Source organism: Strix aluco, chromosome 13, assembly GCF_031877795.1.
Source record: "Strix aluco isolate bStrAlu1 chromosome 13, bStrAlu1.hap1, whole genome shotgun sequence".
In the NCBI taxonomy this organism is placed as follows: domain Eukaryota; kingdom Metazoa; phylum Chordata; class Aves; order Strigiformes; family Strigidae; genus Strix; species Strix aluco.
The window spans coordinates 3,948,962-3,970,672 of record NC_133943.1 but is presented as its reverse complement, the minus strand read 5'-3'; the positions used below and the strand labels follow the sequence as shown (position 1 = coordinate 3,970,672).

The 21,711-nt window shown below is 43.0% G+C and overlaps 1 protein-coding gene across 6 annotated transcripts in view; it reads left to right on the top strand.

Moving 5' to 3' along the window:
- The first annotated feature begins 14,829 nt into the window (after positions 1-14,829).
- The window catches only part of MACROH2A1 (macroH2A.1 histone), a 46,807-nt gene continuing 39,925 nt past the window's right edge, over positions 14,830-21,711 (top strand). For all 6 annotated transcript variants that reach the window (XM_074838793.1, XM_074838791.1, XM_074838792.1 and 3 more), the window contains exon 1: positions 14,830-14,941. The gene's annotated coding sequence lies outside the window, so the exon portion shown is untranslated. The remainder of the gene's footprint in view (positions 14,942-21,711) is intronic.

Below are 21,711 nucleotides of genomic sequence, written 5' to 3'. Positions count from 1 at the left end.
GCAGCAATATTGAGAAAGGTTAAATGGTAAAGAAAACTAATCTCTTAAGGCAATATGAATCATAGGAAAAGAGGTTGTGGTAAAGCGATAATAAAAATCACAGCTGTAATTTTCTTCTCACGGAACCGGTGCCTACTAGCTAACGTACAGCACTGCCAGTGCTCCCATACCACGGCGATGGACTCGTAGATGTGACTGAACCGGGACCGAATCTGCAGCATTTGCAGGTCACTCATGGGAAGTTAAGGTATGAGTAGATGCAATCTGCGCCATATTAAGCATAGCACATCTCCTAACATGGAGGCTTGCAACCTTCAAGGTGTCACCGGGGTAAAATACCATGAGAACGTTGTCTTCTGGTGTCAAAGGGTGCAACAGCATCGTTTTGGTGGAGCTGTGCCAGTTTACTCCAACGGACAGCTCGATGCCATGTATTTCCAATTAGCGTAGTTGCTTGCTTATATTTTTGAAGCCAGTTTAGATTAATCAAAGACAGTTTAAAACTTGCCCTTTACTCTTTGCTGTTTATACTCTTTGCTGTCAGCCTGAAAATGAGATGACACCAAAGTAAGTTGTTTTTACTGCCATTTGTACAACAGCTTTAGACTCTGATGTGTTCAAAATTTAGAGTCAAAGTGCAAAGATCCACCTCTTGGAGAGCACATCTGGCCAGTCATTGGGATTCTGGAGCATTAATTTACAGACATGTAGATGAAACCTTCATGTTGTTCTGCTTTGCTTTTCAGTTGTTTCCATTATTTATTGAAAACCTTGGCATGTTTTGGGTTTAAGTTTATTAATAGTCTCTTTGGGGGGTCAAATATGATCTGAAGAAATATATCATAAACTCTTCTGCTAATGCTCAAATGCCATTCAGAGGCAGCTAACTGCTGTGCATGAATGCTCAGCATGGCGGTACAGGCTTGCCACAAAAAGGCCTTAAATTGTTTGAAGTTGAAGCAATGGTAGCTCTCTGCTACAGCTTGCTATTTCTACAGTACATGATAAATGCCTCTAGGAAGGAATGAGCCAAAAAAAAAAACCAAAAAAACAAAAAAAAGGAAAAACAATGTCCTTGTTCTCCAGATTTATTTTGGTTTACTTTAGTCTTCCTGAGTTCAAATTGGAAAAACACAATAATGTGTGGCAAGGCTGTCAACCCGCAGTGAAAAAAAGGCTGTGTCTTGAAATCATTGCTTCTCAAAGGGAGGAACTGCAACATGTCTTCACAGATTCACAAAGGAGATGACTCTCTCATTAGGAAAATGCAGTTTGCTTTCCCTCTTGGCATCAGAGAACAACTTGCTTTAGACTTTCATTCTGAATGACAGTGCTGCTGAGAGGTTTATGAAGAGAAGACTTGGATTAAATCTGCTTTTTTAACAAATCAGTTTGTTGCTGTAATTTCCTGATACCTATATGAAAATCTTTGCTGCGCGTGCATTATCCTGCTATCAGCTGCCTAAAACCATTGAGTGTCTCTGGGATGCCAAAGGCACTAGCTCCATTTTGTATCTGAACCTCTTTGATGAAAACATTAGATGCACAGGCTGGAATTGAGTTGGCTCATGAGGAAAGACTGATACTTCCCAGAAATAAAAATCCCACCTCTGTTACTCACCAGCTGGATGTGGACAGCATCAGCTCGTATTCCTAATCATTTTCATATATGGGCATCAACCAGACTATGAAGTGGATGAAACTCAGAACCTCCTGCAGTGAGGCCTCTCTGGATTTGGAGCTCATGAAAAAAAAGAAAAGAGCTGAGCAGGACTCGACCCTTTTAAGCTCTTGAGTAAACCAGGGACCTCCTGTCACACTGGCTGTGCATGGGACGTGACCTTCTGTCATGCCACTCTCCCCCTCCCATGCCCTTAAACTTGAGGTAAAATATTGGACTAATTCATAATTTCTCTAACCCTCTTACTATTTATTGCCAGACCCTGCGGAAACCGTTCCAGCATCCCTTCATTCCCATTTCCCTGGCAGCTCTGCAGCTACATTCAGGATTTATTTCTTCTTGAAAGTACAGACTAAGTCCTAGACACAATCACACTACATCACCTCCCCGTCCAGAGGTTGTCTTCACATTCTGCAACATTCCCTGCAAGTTTCTATATTATTTTAACATTGAAGCTTTGTTTAATTACATTAACTCTGCTTTTATAGCTGTTAGCTTGTCTGATAACCAAAATATGGTCATTGGGGTTGTACATTTAAGTGTTTTAATATAGCACCATGTCTCCTGTATGCCTGCTGGAGGAATAGATACAGCCCAGCTAATGCTGTCTGGATAACAGGAGTCCAGGAGCCAGGGAGAATGTGGTACTTGAGCATGTTCTACACAATCTACGGAGCCCTGGCAAATAACAATATAAAGCAAAATAATAAATACTTGATGCAAAACACAGCAAATACTGCCTAATGAGAAAAAATACATCTTCAGGATGTATATCTGACAGAGGTCTTTATTCGATAAAATCAGCAAACTCTCTTCCAATGAATCCTCTTGCAGCCTCGATAGCTTAAACCTGCTCATTCCAACTGCAATATCACATCTGTTTGCTTCTCACGCTATAATCCCCTCTTCTAAACTGTCAGTGGCAATTCTTACATATGGCAAACTGATCACAGCCTCCTCATTTTAATTTTAGTAGTTAACCCAGTCAAATAACAAAACTGGGGGGCTCCCCTTGCCCTTCGAACAACTGCTTTTGGTGGCCGTTGAGCTATTTCCCGGGTTTAAAGAAAGGAGCATCACAAAGCAGAGCTGCATTTGTATCGCAGCAACTACAGCACAGCCATCTGCAAAGGAGCAACACACATGCACGCTGCAGCCACAGTAACAAACACCACTCTTTGCAGCAGGAGGTGAACATTTCACGACCACACGTTAAGGAGAATAACCTAAAAAAAGTGATAGCCCTTGGTGATGAGCTACCGTAGGTCTCCTGCATGCTTAAAGCTACGTGATACAGGAGCAGGAGCTCCTGCACAGAAACAGGGGCCCTTTAACAAAAAACACGAGTTTCCTAGAAACCAAAGGTGATGATCTTCCATAATCCTCTCCCATGGCCAGTTCCCCATCTTACATTCCTCCCTCCTCATTCCCTCTGACTGGTAGAAGTTGGCAAAGACATGATAATAATAAAACACCCACTGTCTTCTTTGTCTTTGGATTGAGGTGATGGCATGGATCTCTGCAGAAAACAAAAACTCACTGCTGATGAAGTAATGTTAAAACCATCTGCTGCAATTTACTGACTAATGAAGTGAAGGCTTCTCTCCCCAGCCTCACTTCAATTCACTATTTTTTCAGAACATATATAAAACGCCACTGGCCTCTTCTAGAAGTCTCTGAGTGCAATGACACACTGACAGGTTGTGGTGTTTCATCCCTATGAGGTGACTGACCAAACACTCCTCACCCCTGGCAAATGTAAAATACACAAACTTAGTTTGACCCTCACTGAAAAACATTACAATAGAGGCAGTTTTGCAATAGTCTAATAGTAAATGCTCTCCCAGGGGCTGGTATGCTGGCAGGAAAGGACAAGATCACACAGAATATACAGCTAACCAGGGTAAAACTGGAGTTCATGGCAGAATTGATTGACGGAGGTTCAGATGCAGCTCAGAAGGTAAAATCATGTGTTACCTCACCATCCCCTCTTTTATCTTATATAGCAAATCACCATCCTTGACTTTGAATTCCTTCCCTCTTCTCTTTTTTTAATGCCTGTTCATTTCTTTTGATGTCTGAAATAAAAATCAGTGTGCTGGAAATACTGCAGTTAATATGTGGGAATCCAAGCATCACATTACTAGTGGGATCCCATCTGATTTCAGGTGCAACCCATTGACCTCATGCCCCATACACTAGCAGCTTGACTTTGTTTAGAAGCTGAAGAAAATAATATGAGAAAAGTTTAATTAAAAGAAAAAAGAAATAGCCTGATCTTGGCAGAACTTCCCACTTACAGTTCTTACAGTTTAGGGAGGTTTATAGCTTGCCAGTAGTTGCAGCCTTCATCTTTTGCACATTTCTCTTCCTTTTTGTCTGCAACTCCTTTACACACTGGCAGATATAATAATGTTGGGACTGTAAGCACCAAAGTACACAAGTATGCTGACATCAGGCATGAAGCATTGCAGCGGGAGACTGGAAAGGCATTTTATAGCCTATCATTTCAAGAGTGGAACGCCATATATTTTCTTTGCTTTTTGTAGTTTTCTTTAAGAAGTTTTCGTGGAGCAAGCTGCTGATTCAGCATTGCTTCCTGGTGAGCTGTGAGAGAGTGATGATGTGAAACTGAAACCCTAGACCCAGGACTGGAACAGATCCTTAGATCAGCAAAGCCAATCTTCTGCTATGGCAGAGAGCACATCGTCCAGGCCTTTAGATTGCTGAGGTTTTCTAAGGTGGCAAGCAAAATACTGTTCATTTTTGCAGCCAGCAAGACGGCAGGAATAAACTGGGGCTCACTGTCTGAGACCACCCAGGCAGGGATGGCCTGCCTCCTGAAATGCTTCCCAGTGTTATTTATGACAGCCTCCGTGGCCACGGCCGCTCTCCTCCTCCAGCATCAGTTGCCAACTTTCCCTTTTTCGGTGCTTAGTATGGAGAAAATTCTCCTTTATGCCAGGTGAAATCACTGAACTGAGGGTATTTGGTAGTAAATTTGGTAGTAAACAAAGCTAGGGCTTTGTTTAATGTTACTTGGGTCTAGAACAGTTTGTCCATCTGCTCCCTAGCTGCTGTGTCCCTTATGGGTGCCGAGATGCTTGTTTTATAGCTCCCATTATTTCCTTCTCTCTTCTAAGGCATTCTGCTGAGCAGGTGCCTGACTGATTTGAGTATACGAGCATGTTTTCAGATGCAAGGACCTGAAAGACATTTCAATTCCTCCAAACGCCTGGGCATTTTCCAGCATTTTTTCTGCAGCCTGTGTCATCTGCTTTGAACGTGATTTTCGTGGTGCTTTGCATCTCTCCCTTGAGTCCTTTGTCACAGGTTTAGTATCACCAGCTCAGGAACAGACCTGGTTTAGACTAAAGCAGTAGTTTTTCTGTAGCCTCTACAGCTGAAATTTCAGCCTCTATATGCTCCCTCAGTGCTCTGTCTGTAATTTGCATTGTCTCTGCAGCAATCAGGTTGTGTCATCATGTGCTTTTAATGGCTGCCAATTCCCTTTCTTCTCCTGCATAGCTCAGAGGAAGTCAGAGTAACCTGGCAGGCCCTGATCTGCCCGTCTGGTTGGCTTTCCCTTTCCTCTTTGCATGCTCCTGCCTGTTTTTATGTCCAGTATGACTTTAGATTTTATAGACTGCATCTCCGTGAGGTTCTGCAAGCCATTCCTGTCAGAAAGCTGCAAAATTCCACCCTTCAAATCACTACAGCATGGTGTAACATTTTCTTTTTCTTTTCCTTGAAAACTGTGACATAAGGATTTCCCTGGATGCCAGTACCACTTACATCTCTATTAGCCAAAGCAAATTCCATCATTGTTTTTCTTTGCAGTCTTACTTCTTACACTGATTTCTGGATAACAGCAGAAACTGCCTCCAGAACAAAATAGCTTATCATAGCAACACTTATAAATCAGGTCTTGTCTTTAACCTTACGCCAGAACTCATAGTCTAAGATAGAGTGGTGCCAGACCACACAGTTCATCTCTAAGATGGAGGTATAAGCCTTGGAGTCTGGCTTCCTTCCCGGGCAGATGCCAGCCATAGCCATATCCTGCTCACAAGGGTCGGCCAGCTCTAGTTTCTCTTGCTTTGGCTGCTGTTCAGCACTAGATTCATAATAAAGCTTAGTGACAGATGCAATAAGCCCTTCTCTCATCTACCTCCCATTGCTACCAATGCAGCATTATGATTTTTGTCAGATATTTCTTGACCCTCTCATCTCTTTCAGTGCTTAATGCAGCTTCTAGTGAAGCACTGCCATCAAATCCTACCCTAATCCTATCCTAATCCTATTTTTTGCCATCAAGGCAGAAAATAAAAAAGCTTAAATTGGGAATTCAGATCATCTGAGTGCTCCTTCTCCCTTCATGTCTGTTCAGGTATATATAAAATTGATGGCTGACTCTTTTTTTAAATTAATTTACACATAGTGACAATTATTTAGCACTCCTTCACATTATTGCAAAGTCAATGCGAGCAAGTTAATAAACTGTACATGCCATCTTTGCACTACTGATGTGGCCTACATATAAATGGTCTGACAGCTATGGAAGCTTTAACGACCAATGCTCTTCCAGAACTGTCAGTAAGAGACATTTCCAGTAGCACAGTTCCAGCTAAGCCTTAATCAGAGTCTAAAGCTCTACTGTTTAAATGCAATTTAAACTCCACCTGCTGGCTGAGCTCCTTAATGGCATCATGTCTTCACGTGCAGATAGTAAAGGTGCTTAAGGATGCTCCCCTTTCAGTGGTAAAGGGCTTAAGAAAGGTCTCATGATACATCCCATTGAGAAAAATACTAGGCAAGTCTTTCTAAAGCGATTAATGATCTCTATAGATCTGTTTAATAGAAACGTGTCTAAAAGATCTGATTTGCAAAATCACTAATCACATTTGAAAATGTTGGCCACAACAGCCCAGAAATATACTGAAATGCAAATGGGTCTAAGGAGAAGCAACAAATGTCCTCTCAGTTAAAAAGAAAAAAAGGAATATATTTCATGAAGAAGGCTTGAGATAGTGGTTTGAGTGAACAGATGTTGCTTTGTTTGCCAAATCCAGCTTCCACAGATATATTTCAAATAACTGTATAACAATGGACTTAACTAATTGTACATACACATGCAGAACACAACCCATATGCACGATAACAGGGGTAATTGGATTGGTGCAGAAAATGGACATTTACTTCTGTTGGGATTCCTGCATACCTATGTTTTTACTAAAGCATATATTGAAAGAAAATTTGGATTTTGCTTTCTCTTCTTTATTTTAGTACCTAAAAAGCAACTTCAGTGGAAAAACAATCTATAGAGCAGTTTAAGAACATGAGGGTGCATTCAGGAGAAATGCTGTGCGCTAGTAAATGCTTCCATGTGTGGTAAGGGTAATTTAGCATAAAACTACACATCACTTATTTTCTCAAAACTGGACAGACCTTAGAAAAATGTTATGATATTAATGAGACAGAAGCCTCTGAGAATTCAGTGCATAGCATATAGGGAAATCAAAAATTAATTTAAGAGGCATATTCCCAAGCTATGGGGGTTATTCACAATAATCAGTACACTCAGGAAGTCACCAAACACTATTTTCTTCTCAAAATAGGACATAGAAAGATTTAGATTTTCATTTTGTTTCCTATTCATATTTCATAGTCATTTATTATCCAATAAACAGTTTATGTGACTGTAGTTCTATTGTATGAAATATTCGGAAAGTATTCACCACAACTATCACCCAGAGGATGCTTTACCTTCCATAGCTCAATTTGTGGGACAGGTCAACTGACACTTGAGACTAACTCTGCTTGCCTGGTTGATCCACAGGCTTCAGAATGACCCTCTAAGCACTTCCAAACAAATATCCTGGCATATTTCTCATTGATACTCACTCCAGTGCTTTCCATAAGCCATTTTTTATGGACAAAAATGTCATCAGGTGAATTAGCAAGAAGCAAGTAGAAGGGAATAACGTATCCCAGAATGAATTGTAGGGCTTTATGTAAACAGAGAAACAAGGAATATTTGTCCACAAAGAAAAAGTATATATGTTAGACACCTGCCTATTCTTATTGTGCCTAGTGACATAATCTGAAGATGACAGAAGAAAGTCTGTCTCACATCTCTAAACTTTTGTTTGGGTTCAGCACAGTGACATCTTCGTCCCTCTGTAATGGGTAAAACAGCGCGGTTCCTTCTTCCAGGAACTATGCAGAAGGGTTGGACTGTCAAAGCACAGGAGGATGGGCCTGTTTGCCTGCTGATATACAGTTAGCTGCGTGCTGGTTACCCCATCAAAAGCAGCACATGTCAGCACAATCATATTGCAAAGCCCATTAGGGGAAAAAAAATAATTTAAAAAAGGCAAAACCCAGCAATAATCATTGAGTTTCTCATTAACACGTGTAAACTCTTTAAAAGCACAAGTTCTGAGTGGTTGTCAAGAAACCAAGGCTTTAGTTAGAAATAATTAGTTATGGTTCATACCCTCAGCATCTGTCTGCTGCCAGCCCGCACAGCCTGTCTGGAATTAGCAGGGGCGGCTGGCGAGGCTTGGCCCAGCGGCCAGGTAGTCACCGCTGCAGGAGACTTCAGCAGCCAAGAGCCTGGGGGTGCAGTACAGGTGACTCCCGTAGAGGGAGACGTTGCTTTGTTTCTTCCTTCTTTTAAAGTTTTTATCTGTCCATGCCATGGGGAAAACTTCATGTGCTCCAGCCATCGCTCAGACACTCCCCAACACGTACGTTTTTAAGATGGGCAAAGCATGCACTAGAACTTGCTGTTCATGTTAATTAATTTTTTTTCCATTATCCTGACTTTTCTTCAGAGTACTACTCCTCAAAGAGCTGATGACAGACTGTTACAGAGTAACAGGAGTGACTTGGCTATTGTTGAGCCAGCATTACTAGATTTACAATTCATGACTGTTTTCCTAACCTATCCTTATAACATTTTCCAAAGAGGGATGGAGATGGAAACTCTTCTTACAAAGCAATTGGGCAGCTACTGCATTCCCAGCACTCCTCGAGCCCCTCAGCAAAGCCCAGGGTGACCATGTCACCTGGCGCTACTTTTGACACAAACATGCAGGCACAATTCATACTTCTGTGTCCATCACAAACAAACCTCCAGCACCATTGCTTCTTCGTTCTGTACCCCTCTCTCCACACAGAGAACATACTTCAAAATAAACAAGAAATAATGGTCTCTCTGATAGGAATGAATTTAAGAAGTTCAGTTTAAACTGAGGACATGGGCCTCTAGGAAACTTTTGTTTGCTATGGCAGTTGGTGACCTTCGTATCTGTAAGAGAAGTTTTGTTTAATTTAAAGAGTAGGGTTTGTCTCATGAGACGGATACAAAAGCCCCTGATTTCATTGCTGCCTCGTATTATGGTGGACTCTAATTCTCTTGACTCCTTCATGAACTATATTCTATATAATGTCTGTTGTCCAGCACAGGACTTTTTTAATTAATATTCCTCAGAGAGGTGATCTGATTTTGCTTTTGCAGGCAAAGAAATGGGTACACTTTAAAAATAACCTCTTATTTGAAATGATGTATCATAGTGCTCTCATGCAGAACAGCAGTTAGTAAAGTATTCCATAGCAACAGCCACATCTTAATAGAAGATCATCTCCTGGACATCTCCCTCTGCATTTCTGCAATTACCAACTATGTCTCCTACCATCTGCAATTATATAAAATCCCTCTGGCAACTATAGCTCTTGCTTACATGGAAAATTAATGTTGGGGAAGCAATGGGATTTAATAAGTAAAAATAAGAAATATGAGTTATTACTACATGACTCTCTGCCAAGCTTTTCACCAGCTACCAGGAACCATTGAGCAGATCATCATGGGATGTAATTTTGAATCCTGACTTAATAATATAAATCATAGCTCTTAGATTTAATACTTTCTTTGCACAATAACACAGAACTTTCCCCAGCCACTTGACATTAAAAATGCAGTCATGCAAGAGGCTGTTCTGAATACCAGAAGAGAATGAACTGCTTTGCTTAATGCACAACCTGGAATCAGGTTATGCTCAGAGCAGAAGGCTGACTACACGAGAGGCAGACAAGGGTGCCTGTTCTCTGGGTGCTCCAGGCTGCTTCAGTCTTATTTTAGAGCATGCTTCTTCCATATTGCTGGGAAACAAGCATTTATGTTTCCTGATGTCACTCTGTCATACTGCTGTTGGGCTACTGATTTTATAACTCAAACCAGCATTTAGCTTTTATTTGGAAGAAGCAGGTTTTGAAATGCATTACAGTGGAGGCTAATATTATCCCTAATCTACAGATTAATTATGATTTTACAGACTTCGGCATTTTTTTGAGTCACAGCATCCATTAGCTGAATGAATGACTTCACAACCTGGGTTAAAAACTGCAATTATCACTGTGGCTCTCATTTTCCAGATTTAAAATGAAAAAAGTTTGCCTGATTTAAAAAAAAAAAAAAAAGTGATATTTTATTTAAAATATTTTCAAAGCAGTTGTGCGTTTTTTTGATAGGGGGCGTAAGCATTGATAAAAATTTCCAGAGTTGATATTTTTCTAGAAGAAAGCAATTACTAAAATGGCATAGATATTTGAAAAAGTTGGTTGGCACAAATTTCATTTTTGGAAAAAGTAAGAGGTAGCCTGCCTACAAAAATGTGGAACAAAAGAAGTAAATTATCTGTACTAACTTATCTCTGTCTACCAGCCTGGGAAATGAATCCCAGACATCCACTTGTTGTGCCCTGGAAGTATTAATCTCAGCGTAACATAGCACCAGTTGGCACTTCTGCTATGGAACAACATGCCTGACAATTAATATAGAGTTGACAGTGCCTTGAGAACATCGAGGCAGGAACAAATAATTGTTTTCCATGTTCAGAAGAGGGGGAATATCCTCACAATTGTCATGATTTGGATGTCAAAGCGAAGAGTGACTATCTGAAAATGGAATTAATTCTGTTCACCTGTGGTAGGTAAAGGCTGAGTGTAAAACAGCAGCTCACTTTGACAAAGTCAGCTGTTGTTTTTTGAAGTGTGCTGGAAACCAAACTGCAGTTCACTGTTTGTCTAGATAATGAAGATAAAAAGGGATTATTAAGATCAATGGTTTCAACGCTGCACAAAACAGGTATCAAAACACACTGTGGTTCCAGCATCAGTTTGTGGCTGACCTCACTTGCAGAAGCTCCTGATCTTGATGGGCTAATTTTGAATAACAGGGAAGCTGCATAACTTTATGGTGGCTGGAAACCAGAGTGAAGTGAAAGAAAAATAAAGACCTGTCCCACACAAGTTCCATTCAAGTACTGTAGCGCGCAATTTCTCAATACAGTAACAACCACGGTGGATTACAGCAATCTGCAGGAAGGACAGTGTCAGCCCTCTGGAAATCACAGTTAATACTCTGCCGGGACAGATACTCAGTCTGTGTGTTGCATTAAGAGTGTGATGAGCGCTGACTAGGTTTGGTACAAGGTCACTGTGCCCATCTGATGGAGAATGCAAGAATATCAATAGCATTACACATGTTCACAGAATCACAGAATCATTCAGGTTGGAAAAGACCCTTGGGATCATCGAGTCCAACCCTCAGCCCGACTCTACAAAGTTCTCCCCTACACCACATCCCCCAACAGCTCATCCAAACGACCCTTAAACACATCCAGGGATGGTGACTCCACCCCCTCCCTGGGCAGCCTATTCCACTCTCTGACCACTCTTTCTGTGAAAATTTTCCCCTAATGTCCAGTCTGAACCTCCCCTGTTGCAGTTTAAAGCCATTCCCTCTTGTTCTGTCACTAATTCCCTGTGAGAAGAGACCAGCACCAACCTCTCTACAATGTCCTTTCAGGTAGTTGTAGAGAGTGATGAGGTCTCCCCTCAGCCTTCTCCTCAAACTAAACAGTCCCATGTTACAGGTACATTTGTAATTGTAACCTGACCATAAGGAGTTAACTGAAGCATGATTAGTCATATAGTCTGCAAAAAGAGAAGAGGCTAAGCAACGGAAGGAGGTTCAAATAGCCCCTTCAGAGAAGCAGGTCATGCCTGAGGAATCTGCACTTTCTTTTGACCACGTGAAGGTGGAAGGAAAAGAGCAGGGATCTGCTGCCTGGGCACACTATGTCCTGAAGAGATACTTCAGCAAACTCAGGGAACCTGGGGCATGCATTCTCAATATCCAATAAACACACAATGACAAATAAACACCAATGACAAATGAGGTGACGCATTCAGAATTAAGATAGCTATCCCAAAGTGAATGCGCTTATCTAAGTTTAAGAGGATTACCATCAACCACAACCCTTCCCACGCTGCTCTGCCCCCTCGCAAGTAATATTTCCTTCTCCGCCACCTATGCTGCACAAACAAGTTACATGTTTATACTCTCAATCACTCAGAACTATCTTCTGCAAATAGTCCCTTGAGGTTGCTAAAATTGATTACACAGTCAGGGTGTCAAAATGAAGTAAGAATACTAGAATGTAAGAATATGAACTGTTTATATTAATCATAAAGATGGCAGAGCTCTGGAAAGGTGCTTTTTATCATTCTGTATATAAATAAATACATCACTAAACTGGCAAAGGGAATAAAATCTAAGCCAAGGTTTGTTTTAGCGAGGTAGTTTATGTAGTGCAGTTTCACAAACTTTTGTAAGCAACGCTCCCTTTTAGACATTCGTGACACACTGCATGCTCTCAGAATGGGTGCTCTTTGCAGACCCAGTAGATGTTCAGTATGATACATCTGTGTTTTGTGGGAGGTGAGCCAGTCAACACTATTAAAATGACCAACAGCAGTCTCCATGCTAGCATCCTATTCCATGGACAAATTGTTCAGGCCTTCTGCAAACTCAGGCAGCTCTCACTCCAGAAATTCTTACCAATTGTTTTTTTGAAGGTTTTCTTCAAAAGCACAAAATCCAGAGACTCCCCTTAAAAAACAGACAAAATGAACAGTGGCAGACGAGCATAGGAAGCAACCTACACTAGTTTCCCGGAGAACTCCTTCTCTCTGCCCTTGTAGGTCAGCTCCCTTCACCTTGTAGCCTTGTATCAACCCCACTAGATGATGTTGTGGGTTCTTTAAATTTCACATGGGCCTTTGCAGCTCATCATGTCAACAGAGATATTTAGGGGTTGTTGTTTGTTGGTTTTTTTTTTTTTGAAAATATAACTTGTGTGGGTGACAGCAAAACGGAGTGGGAAGAGCCAAGCACTGGAGGACCAGTTCTGTTTGGTGCTCTGCACAGCACACGGGAGGGGTTACTGTGTGGGCAGCACTACCCGCGAGGAAAAAGGGAGCGGAGCTCTGCTGTGCTGTGAACGCAGAGGAGGAGGAGGAGGAGGTGGGAGGAAGATGGTGTGTGTGGATGGGAACAGGGGGAATGTAGTGTGTCCTCGGCTGTGTAGGCAGATGGCCTAGTAAGTACTGTATCCATATCCTCGGGTTAAGGGCAATCAGGGACTATAGGGTACTTTACTTAGCGGGGAGTCTTTGTTAGGCAAAACTGCGTGTCTCAATAGCATTCAGGTTACAATTAGCACAGTCAGGCCAAGGCTGCATTTGACCGTGTGCTGCACAGAACCGTAATGAGAGATGTCTTGGGAGATGCAGAGTTTAGCTGCGTTAAAAAACAGACCAAGCCTGGCCATTTATATGGATGAGAACACAATTATAACGCCTGAGCTCCGCTAATGGAATTGTGGACGACATTGCTTTTGCAGGCCACATGCACTGCACACAGCCCTGTGCGTCCTACGTCTTCTCACCCTTTATTTCAAAAACACTTTTTGAAGGGATGTTTCTCAGCCCAGCCACACGTTTTACACAGTCTGTCCCCAGTTCTCTGGTTTTCATTCTTCCTTTAAACCATTTTCTTCCTTTCTGCTTTCGATTTCATATGACAAAGGTACTGTGAATATGTGCTGATACTGAGCAAAATAAGGAGATCTGGAGCTCAGGGTGGTTGATGAGAAGAGCAGGAGAGAGAGAAACTCCTTTTCTCTACTAGCTGTTGGTAGCTGCAATGATATTGTGTCACTCTGCCACTGTCACCTGCGTAGCTCTAGCCATGAAAGAACAGTAAAGAACATTGAGGAAGAGGCTATGGGCTGGTATCCCACTTTGGGCACTGAGGAAAGGGGATGCTCCGTTCAGGTGGGAGCAGCAGAAGGGTCTGGGAGCATTAGCAAGCCCAGGGTCTTCCATCACATTCAAAACTCCAGCTGCCTCTAGCCCCACCATTGTAAACGCAATCTGTTATGGCTTGTCTGTCCTGCAGCCAAGACCCGCTGTGGCAGCTCCCCTCTTCCACTGGCAGCCGGTGGGCAAAGCAACTGGCAGAGGACTGGAGAGGAGAGAGAAGGCGGCGAGGGGGTGCACCCTCCGTTTATCAGCTGGGCGTGCGGGCTGGGGGCCGCAGCAACCCGGCTCTCCCAACCCAGCAAGTTGTGCTCAAGGACATCCACGTCTCCCATGTGGAAACTCCTCCAAAAGCTCCATCTGGGGCCTTTATAAAATGGCAGCAAGCCATTTTTGTACAACGCAAGAGCTGAAAGAGCATATACGCCTTGAACCAGCGGCAACGATGCCGTCGCTCGTTCTCTTCCCTCCCCTAATGAGAAACTTAGTTTCGGGAGGAATGTGGCGTGTTAACCCCCCGCTTTGTCCTCGCCGCTGAAGATTTAGGAGCGAACACGCCTGTAGACAATGGCCTGGCGAGGAGCAGGGAGAGGAGGGCCGGCAGCAGCTGTGGAGGACGCGGTGCCAAGGCCCAGCCCCACGCAGGGACGGGGCTTTTCAATAGCCAGGCCCGGGCGCCCGCATGGCAGCCAGCTGCCGCGGGGGCCGGAGGGCCTCGCCCCCCGGCCTGGGGGGAGCCGAGGGCCCGCCTTGGCGGTCTGGCGAGGCGGGAGGCCAGTGGCCACCGGGGCGCCGATGTGGCGAGGGACACACCAACACCCCCCCGCCATTTCCCGGGGGGAGCGGGCGCTGAGAGAGCGCGAGGCCGCCGCCGCGCCAACGGCCGCCGCGAGGGGCGGGGCCATACGGAGGGGGGCGCGCGCGGGGCGGGGGAGGGATGTGACGCGTCGAGCGCGCGGGGCATTGTGGGAGTTCGCCGCCAGCCCGTCGAGCCGATCCCGTTGGCCCCGCGGGCGGAGCGGAGGCAGCGGCAGCGGGGCCGCCGCCGGCCGAACCACCGGAGACATTTTGCCGCCGTAGGGCCGCGCTGTAAGTCACTGCTGGGGGGCTCGCCCGCGGGCCGGCGGCGAGAAAGGGCCGCCCGCCTTACGCGCGGCCGCCCGTGTGGGGAAAGGGGGGGCGCTGAGGGGCTCTGCCGCGGCGGGGGCGGGGGGGGGAAACACACGACAGCCCGGCCGGGGTGCCAGCGGCCCCGAGCCAAGCGGGGTGGGCTGAGGGGAAGGTGGGGTCCTGGCCGTCTTCCCCGCTTTTCCCTGAGGAAAAGTGGGGGTCCGGGCCGCGCCGGGCGGTCTGTGGGTTCTGTCTCTTCTGGTTGTGCCTGGGGTGAAGGCAGGAGATCCACCCCGCTCCCAGCGAAATGGCAGCGGGGCTTCGTTTCTAGTGAGTCTGCATCTGGGCTGTGGTATGGAGGCTGGAGGGAGTCCAGGGGCCACCTCGCCGACGCTCGCCCGGCACGGTGGTTTCAAGGCACGGCTGGGGGTGTCGAGCCGCCGTTCCTCACGTCTCTCTGCCTTTATACGCCCGCACGGACTCCTTTTTCGTCTTTCCCACCTCGGGTCATCGGGCAAGAGAAGATAATCTAGAGAGACGGCAAAAAGCGCAAGTGATAAGCAGCAGAATGTGTTTTCAGTGTGTTTCACTTTGGGATGAAGAAACGGTTGCATAAAAGTTACCTGCCACATGTGAATGACTTAATTAAAACAAAGCCAAATGACATTTTTAAAACTGTAAGCAAAGGCTTCCAAGAGTGGTAAAAATAAATGTTCGGCTAGAAATGGGGCCCCTTATTCTTTTAGAACTGTCACTTCTTGTATAGCCTGCAATATGTCTGCCTGCAGGATTTGAGCAACCTATACGGACTGTCTCTGGGTGTGGGTGTTTCTCATAGGGGACTGCAAGTACTGCAAGACGCAGGTGAATGCAGGTTCCTCAGACGTGGCAGAAGGTATATCACAGGAGCGCCTGGATTTAGACCGAAGACTGACATGTTTGTGCGTGTAGGAGACAGGGGAACAAACTGTTTTTGTAACTTACATCTTCCTGTAATCCTTTTGTTTCCTCTGTAATCTTTAAAAGTAAGTTGCAGAAGGCCCGTGAATTTGCATCTGAAGCCGGCAGTTGGAACCAGCTCATATGCAAGTAGGGTGGTGTGAAACGGAGGTTGCTTCATTTATGTTGATGGCAGGAGACTGGTTGTTGAAACAGATTTGGATGAGACTTGTTATTTATCTCTTGACCATACAAACGAACGACCATTTTTTCCCCAGGACTGTGTGTGGCTGTCACTTAGCAACAGGTCTGTAAGGGAACTGTGCAGATCCACTGCCTCCCCCATTTCTAAGAGCAGAAGAAATAAATAAGCTAAAGATCAAGTGAGCAATTAATAAAAACAGAACCTGGGTTCCTAGGTACAGACCAGAGTTAAAAGATTTAAGTGAGAACAAGATAATTACAGTTGCTTTGAAAAACATATTTTAAAGCAATTGGGTATGAGAGATTTTGTATCAAGTGGTCCCTCGAAAGCTATCCAATGTGTTCCGTTTTTTGTTTGCTTTTTAAGTGTTCTGGAAGACAGGAATTACATTGTTACTTAGTAATGGTTTCAGGTTATTTGGGTGTGCTGCCTATCATAAGCTTTCACACTGAAATCTTCTAGGCCTTCTGGATTCCTAAATTAACTTTGTTTCATTGTGTGGAAGGCATACCCTTCTGATTGCCAGTAAAGCCAAGTGTTGACAGTGTAGATTAAGCCATAACTGATATAAAAACTATCAGTAAGACTAGAATTTGGCCTAGTGACAGTAATATAGGAAGAGTGCTTAAGCACTGCTTATTTTATAGATCAGCATTAGCAAAAAGAGAAGTCCACCACTGCAAACTTAGTCTTAAAAGAAAACAGCATGTTTAAATTTGTCCTTAGGAGTTGCCTGGTTCTGCAGGTAAAATTCCAATACACAGCAATGAGCTTTGGTGGAAGATATTCTCTTGATAAGATAGGTGATATAATCACACTCTGGAAGAATGGTCAAAATCTTGTGCTCTCAGAGAAATTTTGAAGTATTTTTGTACAATGCTGTCAAACCAGGATCAAGGCCTGTTGTCTGTTCTGCATAAAAGGTAGTCCTGCCCCAGCAAGGTTATAAAGCAGAGGTAAAGGAGCAGGAATCTGGAACAGATGCCACAAGAAGAAAAAAGAGCCTCCACAGAGAGCCTCTCCAAGAGAGGGAATATCGACCCAGTGGGCAGTGCAGTGAGCATTAGGTTTTGTCAGCTTAGTGCTTCCTAGAGATAAAATCAGAAAAGAAAGAAAAGAAACATGCAGTGCTTGTGGAAAGGGTGCAGCGCTTGCTCGCTTGTTGGGAAGGACACTATAAACACATGAAGAAGCTGTAGTTCCTTACCCAGACCCATTCCAAAGGGAGGGTGGGCAGGATTCAGGTCGTGGTCCTTGCTCCAGAAGGAGTGGTGCTAGAATCACACCATTCCTGGCCTCCTCAGCAGGTCGAGTTCTTGCACTCCCTTCCCTCGGCAGTATAGCGTCTATCTTAAATTTCATTCCTCATCTGGATTTTGCCTTGGAAGCATCCACAAGAATTCTTTATTACGTTTTTGCTTTTTTCCAAAAATGTCAAGGAGCAAAGAAGTTTTAAAAATGTTCTCTAAAACAGTTTTTCTGAACATTGAATTCATAAATGGTCCAGTGATTTAAGGTCCTGTATCAAATTTTATGCTTCCTACTTAGTATACAAAAAGCTGTAATGTACGAATGGGCTTGATTTCATGCTAGTACTCCCAGCAGTGGTCAGTGAAGACAATTGTATTTACGTTTTCCTGACTATTGGTGGCAGGATGCCCAGCTAAAACTCTTGTCACACTCCCAGTACTGTTCATACTGGAGGTTTGTGCATTAAGGGGATATTTGTTTTGGGGTTTCAGACCCATTGTGGGAGGGAGAGACTTTTGTCAGTTGAATACGATTGTGCAACAGTATTTTGTTTTGCACACAGATTTTGTGAATATGTTATTCCTCTTTTTCCATCCTTTACGCTATCACTATGGCAATTTTAGTCTTGTTAATCTCCAGCAGAAAGTACACCTATTGGGCATTCCTGGATGAGGTATATTCTTTCAGTTTTCCAAGTGAAAATAGGTGTGTGTATGGTGCTACCTTTTCAGATGAGAGATTAATGTAGTGCTGGAACAGCTGTCTTACAACCAGTTTCATTCCTCTGTCCGTTTCAGACCACAAAGGGTTTCTGCTTTGATAAAGCACTTAAGCTAAAATTTGAAATCCCATCAGATCAAACGATAACTGAGTGATTAGCTCTGCTTTTATTATTGTCGTACCTAGAAACCACAGTCACAGACTGAGACACTGTTGTGCTAGGCAAGCATTATTAGAGACCATTTTATACCGACTCTATAAGCAGTACATTTTATAAATATGCCAGACTAGGTTCTGATTAGCCAAGAACAGAGCAAGTTAGTTGTCAAAGCAAATTCAAATGCACCTTTTCAAAAAGAGTTCAGCGAGCGGCTATTATTATAGTACATAAATAGATTTGAGAGAGAATGGCAGCACTTACGTTGTTAATCTTTTGAAACAATGGAACAAAAATAGCATTGCAGTTAATCTCTTGTGATACAAAAATGAACTTTCCAGCTTAGTCTTTGTACTGGAAAGAAGAGAAAAATAATTACTAAATCTTAGTATTTTTCCTATTGTAGTAGTGGTCTCTGGGATTCCATTACACTTGCTGATGTGATCATGTAGATCTAAATTTAATCATCTGTTTGCTGAGTGCAGTTAATACACCAGTGTAAACCCATGATCACAACAGTCCCTGCCTGACCACAGTAGCATTTGTAGTAATTTAAGTCATTAAGAACCAGTACCTGAAAACTATTAATAGCAGGGGGTGTTTATTACTACTGTTTGATGAACGTGTCAAATTGACGGAGCTAATGAAGTACTGGTATTTGGAAATTAGGAATCGCCTTACCAGGATGTGCAGGCTGTACTTTGAGAATTATGTGATGTTAAACCTTTCAGAAAGAGATGCCTATGCACATTTTAGGAAGATGGTATTTGAAAGTGTGGTTTAGTGGAGTAGCTATCTTTGCATAGACAAATATGGCCAACCAGCGTTCCTACAGCCAATTTCAAACAGAAGAATTTCAATTATGTTGATTTCGTTGCTACACCTTCATATTATTTTGTTTCTTAGAAAATTTATTTCTGGCTTGCAAAGATGTGACAGCAGAGGAGCCTTGTAGCTTGAATCTGTAAGCTAAATTAATATACCATCAAATTCTCATTTGTGTGAATTTTGAGATCTTAGAAAGCAGTATGAATCTTGCTACAGTTTTTCAAAAAGCTATGAATCAGGTGCTAAATTCTGCAACTAGGACAATCTGTGTCCAAGCACAGCAGAGCCACTGAAGAATGTAACATTCAATCTGATTTGAAGTCAAATGTAGATTTAGATAAATTGACTTCTCAGTGATATCGCCTGGTTATCACAGTGATAATTTTGTGAACTGTCACATTGAAATGAAATTACTTTATTGTCAGACCTTTGAAGACACTGTGTATTTGCCAAAGTTGCTCAGTAATTGCATTGCAAAGGCAAGAGAGAGGAAAGAAGGGAAAGGACTGGTCCACTGGCTGTCATTGACTGTGATTTTTCTTTTTTTTTTTTCCTAATTGTAAATGATCCTGCTCAAATCTTGTCTGAACTATGGCACATGTGATAAGGTTCCCTTTGGTTGCCTCCCTCATCTGCTGGCTAGCAGTGACTCAGCAAACCGCTCTGGTTCATTAACATTGGCAGCATTCCAGAGTTTCTGGTGTTACAAAGATAAACCATTTGAGAACATGTAAGGCACAGAGTTTTCTTTGGTTTTTGATCTGTTGCCATGCTCTTTACATTTAACTTCAATAAATTTTTTTGTGTTTGTTCCAAGTGAAATCTCTTCTCTTTTCCCTTTTGCTGTGGCGAACTAGAACTTCTAGAGAAGAGACTTTGAGAGCTCCTTGGGCCATCCCTCAGCTCAAAGGCAGGACAAACAGGTTCTGCAAAGTAATGATCCTGAATCCATAATTATGCCCGGAAACGGTCTTCCATGCCAGGCATTCTCTTTCCCCTTCCAAATTACATGATTGGCAAAATAAAGGGGGAAATTAACTTCCAGACTTTGCAGAAGTGATAAAATAAGCTTATTATGAAAGAAAAAAAAATACACCATTTTATATATGGGTAGGTGTTAGCTGAGATGACGAGAAGCTTGGGGGTATTAAGTAAAAAATAGTATGTTAACGGGAAGAACATCTTCTGAACACCAAATGAAAGAGGTTGGAAACTACCAGCAAAGTGTTTTGCTCAAGGGTGATATAGGGCAGGTTGGTTTAGCGTGAGGGATGACAATTGACAGTATGTAACAAGAAACTTAGCATTGCTTTGGATAGATGATGTGTATCCAGAGACAGGGATAGACAGTACCTATTTGTTTCGACATATGAAGGCACCACTTCCATTCTCTATGGATAGTCATTTTTTTGGAACTGAAAATGAAAAGGGCAGGGCTCTCCCATCTCTTTCTGTTAGCAGCTACAGCATGGCCATCCATGTGTGTCTTCCGTTTGGATTTTTAGATGGGGTGAGCTGTATTTACTCCAGCTCCTTCAAAGCCTCTTTGGCAGTAATTCTGTATCGCTACATACTTTACTCATGCTTTGATCCAAATGCAGCTGATGGCTAGATGACACTCTTCCAAAGAAAAAAAAAAAAAAAACCAGCATCAGGAAGTAAGGATTTCCATATTCTTTTCCAGCTATTCTGTCTAGCTCAAACTCATAAGCCAAATGGTTAATAGAAGTTTACTGCTTAAGGCGTGCAGGTTTTCCCTAGAAAAATTGTGGGTTTCATCATTGACCTATCGGTTACAAACGAAAGGAATTATGGGGGAAGCTAGAAGCACAGCTATTTCTCATGCCTGCTTTCCCTGGTGTTTGATTCAATGAACTTCTTAACGTTTGTGAGATTAAACATCTGTAGTATTGATGAAAATGCATGATGAACTATGAAAATAATTTCTGGCAGAAAGTCCACAGCCAACTCAAAGCCACACCCAGCCTTCTTGCTAACAAAGAGAGCTAACTAGATGAGAAAATGCAATCAAACAGAAGGTTTTTGAAATCAGTTGTGAGCTCTGGTTAGGCAGTTTCTCAAGGCAAGAAAATTGGCTTTTGTCCTCTTCCTCACAGAATAATAGTTGTTACAGAGCTGAGTTCACAGCAGAGGAAAGGAGAAGGAGCCCTTTTGATGGCTTCCCCCTTCCAAAGTTTCCTGTCTGCTTTTTTGCATCAGTTTCCTAAATGTAGTGATGTAGTATAGTATCATCTGAGCTAATAAAATGGGATTATTTCATTTACCTTTAACAGGCAGTAAACTCGTTGCATTTATTTTACTTAATGTGCTGTGTGAATATAGACTCTGATGAATGGAGTGTGGAAGTGGAAAGAAAGAGAAATGTTTGATACTTGTGTTTCTTTAGTTATCCTGAGTGGTCTTCATTTGATAGTTACGTAGTCTGAATCTCAGTGACTCACTGAGATTTAAAAGACTGCAGGACATGTCAGCACAGAACAGAAGTTGCAAAACTTAGAAGTGGGGTTGGTGAACCTGTTTTGCCTAATTCTGAGCTCACTCAATCGTGGATTCCGACAATACGGTTAGGTTCATAAGGACAAGGGCAGAACTCAGAATAAACGAGAGGAAGACAAAAAGACAAGCAGA